Source organism: Magallana gigas, chromosome 8 (genome assembly GCF_963853765.1).
Source record: "Magallana gigas chromosome 8, xbMagGiga1.1, whole genome shotgun sequence".
NCBI lineage: Eukaryota > Metazoa > Mollusca > Bivalvia > Ostreida > Ostreidae > Magallana > Magallana gigas.
In genome coordinates this window covers 14,229,244-14,238,689 of record NC_088860.1, presented here as the reverse complement: position 1 = coordinate 14,238,689, position 9,446 = coordinate 14,229,244, and the positions used below count along the sequence as shown (strand labels likewise).

The 9,446-nt window shown below is 31.2% G+C and overlaps 1 long non-coding RNA gene across 2 annotated transcripts; it reads right to left on the bottom strand.

Moving 5' to 3' along the window:
* Positions 1–2,334: 2,334 nt before the first annotated feature.
* Positions 2,335–9,414, bottom strand: LOC105333979 (uncharacterized). 2 transcript variants are annotated; one of them, XR_010708835.1, is made up of 3 exons: positions 9,296–9,414; positions 8,765–8,916; positions 2,335–2,438 (listed from the first exon to the last, which is right to left on the bottom strand). It is a non-coding gene; the product is annotated as an uncharacterized lncRNA (long non-coding RNA). The 2 variants fall into 2 exon arrangements; XR_901050.4 differs by lacking the exon at positions 2,335–2,438 and adding an exon at positions 7,939–8,076.
* Positions 9,415–9,446: the final 32 nt, after the last annotated feature.

Here is a 9,446-nt window from a genome sequence, read left to right as displayed (position 1 = left end):
TTGGCGATTGACTGCGCTCTCGCTGAGTGTCCGCCGAGCGCTCAAGACGTGTTGGAGTTTTTACCACGCGTTCACGTCGGGCTCTGCGCGCTGACTGCGTGCACAAGACTTTCTTTACTTATTGGTAGGTTAATATTAATTTGTTCAATCGTATGGGAACGTTAGAAACGGAAGACCTTAATAACAGTTTGCTAAAATCAATTTGCACGAAACACAATTTAGAGTTATTTCCCTTAATATTTGATAACTCGAATTTACGTTTAAAATATATAAATACTAGGGAGGACATGACTTCCTCATTCAATATAACTGTGATTATATTACATTATACAAAACATTCTAAACTATAGGCCTAAATCCGATCATAGGATTTGCATGGTGATTCACTTACAGTCAGATTCATGAATTCATGAACATATCTGTACATGTTGATGTATATGTAAATATTTAAAATGTATATAAAAGCGGTATTATTATTTTAATCTTATATGAATCATGTCAATTTCTTTATTTTATCTTTTTCTCAAAATTATATATTAGTAATTGGAAATATATAAAACCAATGTTAAGAATATTGTCAAAATGTCAACTTACTGTCACTAAAGCAAATTAAAGAGACAGTACAGCTCAAAACACGTGTATGTGTTTAACTTCAAATTTACCCATTATATCGATTGGAAATAAAAAATGACGTTGAATGTGACAGTTAAAGAACATAAAAATCCTTTTCACACATCTAATTAATGTAATTAAAACCTGCCGGAAATTTAAGGGTCGTACAAACCGGATTAATCTTAAATTGTTAATTTGTACCACGTGGATCTTGATTGACAGTAATTGACACGTGCTGAAAACTGCAATTAAGATCTTCGCTCGACTACGGTCATCGTGAAATACGAGGTAAAAGGGACTCTCTATGCGAAGCACGTCATCACTTTCTCGATAATTTATAAATGGTTTACCAATTTCAGTTCATTTTAAAATGAACAGACAGATATGCCAATTAACCCCTCAAGGGGCCTAACTTAAAAAATGAATTTAGGTTAGCAACTTCTGTAATGAAACCGCAAAATACATGCTTACAAAATAATAATTCTGGGTTTTAAAAACTTTGATCAATTATTAGCTGGGAGAATTAGAAAAGACATATATCTATCAACAAACCTGTCCAGGACAATCTTCGCGAGCCCTGCATTTTTTGGTTTATAGCAAATGCGCATGAGTAATAGTATAGAAGGCGGAAACCCGTAACACGTTGCGATGTACAATGTTTATATTTATGGGTTATACGTAATTATTAATTTTAATGAAATAATTAGATTTATTTCATGAAGAAATTTGTAATTTTCTGAACACATTTATGAGTAGTACAAAAATAACGAACCCGATCGGAAACATTTTCAAAGTCGGGTTTTTTTACTGTCCCTTTAAATTCCATTTGATTATATTCAGAACACACACTGTGATACAACTTCTCTAAACCAGTGCCTTTCTACTACTGGCAGAGTAAGTATAAAAACAATGAAGGGTCAGTGGACATGGCGGAAAAATCTAGCCAATTAAATACTTGACTTATATTTTTTTTTAAGTTCAAAGGTTAAAGGTACTAAGTAATTGTGGTCAAAATACTACCAGATTTAAACCAATATATATTTATTTTTTTATTTATTTATATGGTTTAGTTGAACTTTATTTGTTTGATACTACTTACTACTTAAACGTTGAAAGATATTTCATAACTTTCAACAATACCGAAAAAAAATGACAATAATTAAAATATCAATTAATAGACACAGTATCACAAATATAATAATTTATTACATGTATCATCGCACATACCATACACTGTAGCATAAAGTGCAGTGACGGCATGACCTTTGGAAAACGGAGAGGGTTTATTTTTTAGAAACTGATATAAAACATTGTTCAGTTGTTAATTTCTTTGATTAACTATCGCTTATTTATCATGTTTGATGTGTTGCGTCCCGGGTCAACAATTTGGTGCTGATGTTTTGCACTCTACATGAACGATCCGCCAGTTCGATGTGCACGCTATGTAAGGCATGACAACGTTTATCGGTGTAGAATTAAAACGGATACCTTGGGGAATTCTTTCAAAGGATATATATGTACTATTTTTTTATTTTGTTGATTGTAGTTTCCTTATTTTCTCTTTTACAAACACATTACTACAATGAGATTTTCATGCATTTAAAAGTCCATACACCTGAATTAATGCCTCGATTGGAAAGCAACCGACCGTATTTATCTTGACCTGTACACATGTATATACCACTGAAGCATTAGAGAAGCGATCGAAACTAATATCCTTAATGCTTTTATGAATTAATGTCAATTTTAATTTTATTCATTGTACAAAGCTTATTTTGGGTTGGAGATGCATCCTCGCTTTAAATGGACAGGGTAGACATTTTTTTCTGAAAATAAGGGAAATAAAACTTGCAATATTTATGAAAGCTTTGATTAATTTAGTCATATCGATTTCATTTGTAACCAAATAGTCTGAACGTGTTTTGGGGGAATATTAACAACGGTTCCACTGAAGAAAATAGAGATATACTGTAGAGGAGTAAAACGGAAAAAAGAAAGTTTGAAGATTTTTCAGAATTAAACAATACTGTAACAATTTGGTGTAAGAGAGACTATTTTGTGAACTGGGGTAAATTCAGCTTTTAGGGTATGTAGAATATTGTTGCTCGGTTGAGTAATATCTTGTTTGATTCTTAGATTCGCCTAACAACCATTTAAGGAGTAAGTTAACAATCAAAGAATGGATTTCGCTTGATTAAGCAATACATGTACTTAACTTTTAAAAGTTATCATATAAGATATTAAAACTATTTTTATGTTGTATTTTTTCTTTCAGGGAATGGTAGCGGCAATATTTAAGTAACATACAGCTCATTTTTTAAAGCAAAAGAAACAATTTTAATTTTTTTACAAGGAAAACAAACAATCTATTAAGGTGTGTATTAGAGTACAAAAGTTACTGCTAAAGTATTCAAATATTAGGTTACCAATTTTGCTTAACTGGTTTTTATATATTATTTGTTTTCAAATAAGATGTAAAGCTAATTTATGTATTGATTTATGTTGCAATACGTTAAAAGTTGAAAGAAATTAATGAACGTTATCTTACTGTTATTATTCTATTATTATTTGTAAGAATTAAAGATTACTAGCATATGTATTATAATGCAATAATGAAACACTATGCATTTTAAGATACCAGTTACAGGGATACTTTTACTGTATCACAATGTTTCCCGTCCTATTGCGGTTAACGTTGTTTATAATATCAACATTTGTTTGTATGATTAAATTCGTGTTCTTTCTATTCTTGCTTTGATATACAAGGGTCCCTATCAAAGCAAAATTGGAAGACAGTCATATTTTTTTTCCATTTAAGTCATAACCGACACATTCACTTAAGCACCGAAATTTTAATTTTAAGTTTTAATTGATTTGCATGACACCTGAAAACTTATTGCTTCTGAAACATAAATACTAGAAAGTGATGACTGCATAGTTGTGGTTTTAAATGAAAGGCATTATTTTACTCGTTTTTACACGGCAAGGCCACATTACACATATAATTCGTTCACGACTAATTTACGCTTTATTTTAAAAAAAAGTGTTAATGCATCGAGCAGGTATTATTATTCACATTGCTAATCGATGATAATCAGTTTTTAGAAAGCTGTTTGCAGTTCCTAATGCAGGTTGAATCGCATTGTAGATCGCAGTTTGCAATTAAAGTGTATCATTTTATATGTATCTGAGCTGACATTTTCAGGGGCATGTTCTTGTGATCCACCACTACTTGTAATACTTTTGGGCGTTGGAAAATATATAATCAGAACGCTGAGTTCCTCAAACACGTGTGTCTTTATTGAAACACTCGGAAGTACTGTTTTACAAGATACGGGGTTCACATAAAACATAGCATGACCAATGTGACCTAACAGGGGCAATCTCAAAATACAAAATCAATATTATTACACTACTCCTGTGAAACATTGCTGATGCTACTACGTGTATATCTAGTTAAAAAGATTCTGGGGCCAACGGAAATACAATATTCAATAAAAAAGGATTTTTAACATCCGGCTTGGCAACATCGACTCGCTTGTTTGTGATCATTCACTCCTTTAATTAAATCTATATTACGCTGTTTTACTTTTTTGGATTTAACATCAAAGAAGCCTACCTTTATCTTCAATTTGTAAATTTGTATGTAGAGTATCAACAAATATTTCAAAATGATTTTAATCACGTTGTTTATATCATAATATTAAGGTATATCATTTGTAATTACTTCATATTTTGAAAACAAAATACATGAGTATTTAACTCTCAAACACTTACGATATTTCAGAAAGAGAAAGAGAGAAAGAAAGCGTCAGAGAAAGACAGATACAGAGAGAGATTATAATTTTTCTAAATCTTTTTTAAGTTTCTTGAATTAAAAAAATGGATCCGCGCCTGACCTATTTATAGCATCAATTATTAAATAAGCAGATTAAAGGGACTTAGACACGATTTTAGATCAAAATTTTCTTTTCTGTATAAAATGGTTTACTGGCTCATTTTGAATGATTGGCCAAAATTTGAATGGTAGAAGTCAAGTCTTGAGAGAGATACAGAGGTAAAAACTCATTGTTATGTAAACAAAGCTCGAGTCTTATATTTGTTTACGTTGTTAGTATGGAATTACCATTTCTTTGACCAAATGACTGGTGGCAAACCAGGTAAACTGATTCAAAGTGTTCATAGATAATATGATAAACAGAAAAAAAAAACATTTGATAGAGACTTATACCAATAAAAAACACATATGTAAACCATAACAAAGCTCGAGCTTTGTTTACAAAAAAAAAGATTTTCAAACTCTGTATCTTGCATATAACTCAATATTTGACTTTCAAATTTTGATAAAGCATTAAAAGTAACCATATTAGCCATTCTAAACATTAAAAGTGGAGAGAAAAAAATTTAAGCTCAAATCGTGTCCAATAGCAGTAACTGCATAAATCTCATATTCGTCTTGGGGCAAGTGTTTTGAATTTATTTTTTTTCGAACACCTCCTTATTACAGACTTGGCAACAATAAAGATAACATTTGCAGGGTTTTATTGAGGATTAACAAATTTTAACGCGATGATTGCCAGTCAGATATTTAAAATCCTCTATCGTCAATCCCTAATGGCACTATCATCATTTTTCACCGTTGTTGACCACTTTTGGATGACTGTAATATTCAGCCCCCAAAGTACATGTAGGAGAACGCCTGGTGCTAAAACTATAATTTTATATTAAAAACTTTACCTCCAGCAAGGCCTGAAATCTTTCAAGAAAGGAAATGTAACATATTTCAATGCAGAAGTGATTGACCATAAAATGATGACCCTGAAAAATACTAAAACCCACGGTTGATGACTTATATGTTTCTCAGCCTGATGTTTAAAATACTCTTACCAAATAGGGAATTTTCAATCAGGTCTGAATCTCTCAATTTCTAAAACCAAAGATAGTACCATCACCATTTTTACAGAGGTAGCGGATACCTATTTATAGATTTTCCGAAATTTGTCAACATATATAAATGATACATTTTAAATTTTGCGTTCTAGGGTGCATTTCACCCGAAACGCGTTCAAAAAACTGAGAACCCTTTGGGGATGTGAGTCTGTCACATAATGGAAGGATTACGGATGTAAAACGAGACAGTTTTTGAACTTGCATCATTCACTTGCGTTGACTAATTTTAAAAAAGTTTCGACAATTAGTAATAAAAATTAATTTTGTTAAAAGGCGTTTATTTCTTCTTATATTCGTCATTTAAGAAGAATACGGAAAACTTAATTGTATATAAACCTGAATAAAGATTTCCTAATTTGCAGGTGTGTTACACTGGTCTTCGAATTGTTGGGACAAATATTCGATACGTTTTCGGTTGCTACGAGGAAAATGTAAGTAGCCAAAATTTTTGTTAAGAAATTTGTTTTGTTGTTGATTTGTTCAATTTATCTGTTATTTTATTAGTTCATCTGAGTAGACGTTCCACCTATATAAGCTTTTCCGCAGTAAGCAGCAATGTTGTCGGCGTTTAAATCTTTGTAAATTCTATTTAAAATTAAAAAATCTAAAGGAAAGATGACATCCCTAAACATATTTATGTAATAGGGCTCTTTTTAGACAATGAATTACGAATAAATCTGCCATGATTTCTATAATTTTAAAACCTCATGATTAGTTTTGATAGCTTGACTCGTCTTTTTATTGTAATAAATCAAACATAATTGATGATCTTGTACACTCTGTAACAGTGAATTATTTTCTGCTTTGTAACCCTGTTCTTTCAATGAATGAAAATTAAAAGAATAGGCAGACTTTGGTACAAAAGACGATATGTATATAAAGGAATAAACAGATTGGACAAGACTTAACATATATCATGTGACTACATTTTTATTTGGAGCAGATTTTAATAATTGTGTGTTCGTGTAATTGTAATTATTGTGGCGTGAAAATGAAAATTTAAGGAAATGTAAGTGATTATTATTTTTGATAGGGCATTTTTATTGTGGCCATATTACATAGTAAAATATGATAATAATGTTGGGGTACCATACGGCTTTCCACAAATCTTAATCTAATTATAAAATGTTCACTTCAAACGCAAACTAGGTTAGTGTTGCATTGAAAGATAGTCAGAATTCAGCTGTATTAAATGACTGCATACATGTTCTTATAAAAATCACACCTACCTTTGATGACAAAGAATAAAACAAATAATTTCAAAATTAATATAAAAGTTATCAACGATTGTGTTGATTTTAAAAGGAGTGCTATAATATGGTGTCCAGTGGGAGTCGAGAATCAAGTATCCACAAGCCACAAGCGACTGCTATTCCAGGTGATCAAGGAATGCACATCTGTGATGCTTGATGTAAAGGATACAGATGTAATGCCGCTGATTGTTTCAATCTCAGAAAGAGTGAGTCAGTCATTGTTTCTTAGTCTCTTTTTACCTACCTTTCTTTCTATGACGTTTTCTATTGTGTATAATATTTGCAATAGTGTACCTCGGATACAAAAAAAGATAGATAATTCTAGTGTATCCAATTTTTTTCAAGCGTCGAGCTAATGCTCGGCAGCCTTCTAGCGATCGTCTTGATTGGCAATCGTCCAAAAATTCATGCTCTGCACCGCCTTATAAATGCGCATAAGAAATAAGTTTCTTAAAAGTATTAAACGTATTACAAGATTTTTATTCCGTCTATTCAGCTAAATTGTGTACAGAAAACCCAACTTTGCCTCCCTGGTTATTGACAACTCATTGCATAAGTATGAATTTGCTTAATCAAAAAATGGCGAATGAATACAATAAGGTGTAAAAATTCACTAAATATTATTTAAGTTAATCGATTACATTTTAAGTGGAGACCGTGACCGATAGAAATAAAATTTGATATGTAAATTTATTTGTTATCGGGCACGGTCTCCAAAATAAATGTAAGCGATAAACGTATCTAGTGATTTTGTTGCAATAAATTAACACGACAATGCAGTTGGTTTGGTCGAGCATTGCAAGATTGCACGTGTTGTGGATTTGTTTGTAAACAATCATACCATATGTAATCTTGTTTCAAACGGGAATTGAAATAAATAAAAGTATGTTTTATTATTATTATAAGGAACACACTGTTGATGTATTCAAATTATGAACCTGTGAAAATTGTTCAAAGACTGTTTAATGCAGAAAAAAAATAATTTATTTTTGAACTTTGAAATTTCTTCGATTTTTGTAATCATGATCAGTTATTGTATTATAACCGCATCACTACCTATTTTATTAGGAAATATACTGATTTTTGTTTTTAAAGTAACACAAAACATAATAATTCATTTACTTTTTTGTTTTTATATTACTTGATATACGACTATTAGTACAGAAATTCAAATTATTGATATCATTCTATATAAAAGAAAATGTCAGCTCGACGCCTTTGTGGCTGTTCCGGCCTTTGATTATATATCAAGTAATTGTAGCTGAAATAGGTATCAATATATGAATTAAAGGAATGTCAATTGATAACATGTTACTAGGTTACTCCGTCGGAACAAAGACACCTAGTCGCAAAATCATTGCACAACTGTAAACCGTGTTTCATTCGACCGATTTTAGCTAAACAAGAATGATTTTTCTTCGTAACGGTTATATTGCCATTGATTTTAGTTTCCAATTGTGTCTATTAAATAAGCGCGAAGTTCATTTACCCCACGGGTTTCCGGTGTATAATATTCGTTGTCTGCGAAATTTACCTATATCTGTAATTTGATAGTTTGAGGAAGGGTGGTTTTTTTTCGTTTTGTTTTCCTAAATCTTTGATGAATTATACCAATTTTTATTCAACAGATATGACGGCGGCTGAATTTAACAATGGATCTGATGCACCGTAACCCTTTAGTTTGTAACATAAGCACTATTTGATTTGGATATCAAATAAATATAGACAAATGTAACATATCTTTACAAACAAGAATGAATATATATGATAAATACAATTGTTTATTCATCCCCGGTTCCAAGAAAAAAGATTTACTGAATATATATATATATATAGAGAGAGAGAGAGAGAGAGAGAGAGAGAGAGAGAGAGAGAGAGAGAGAGAGAGAGAGAGAGAGAGAGAGAGAGAGAGCAATAAAAACAATTGTTATGCAAAAGACTATACTAACCAAAGGATTTTAAGTCGCCTCAAGCTCACTTAAGTGGGGATTTCTGATCACCTTTTTTCGTCGTTTTGCCATCTGTCTGTCTGTCTGCCCTATGTTTCTCCATCTGTCTGTCTGTAAACTTTTCATATTGTTTACTTCTTTTACACTGTAAACTAAAAGACAAGTTTAACTAAACTTAGTACAAAGCATTCTTATGAAAACGGAAGCTTTAATTATGAAAATAAAGTACCTTAACTTCAAACAATAGAAAATAAAATAGGATAACATTGTATTCTTTGAAAGATACCAAAAAAATTAAAATTACAGCATATTTGATAACTCTTTTGTCCAAAAAAAATTTATATTTAACAAAACATCAATTTATAACACTTAAATAGGCTCATTACTTGAAATATTTTGATTTGAACTGGTGTATTCGTACCAAAATCTTGAAAAAATGAAAAGAATTGCAAAACCATACCAAATTACTATAATCGTGATTTGAAGAGTTTTCAGAAAAAATGAACATTTGATATTTCAAAGAACATTCACCTATGAAATGTAATGGACTGTTCGCAGCCATCGAAATAGTGTACATATTTACAGAGAATTCGACAGATGCAGTTCTCAGATTACACCAACTCAGTTTTTGCATTCACAGAGATTAAGACGTGGGAAAACAAAGTGATTTAGGTTCCTTTCG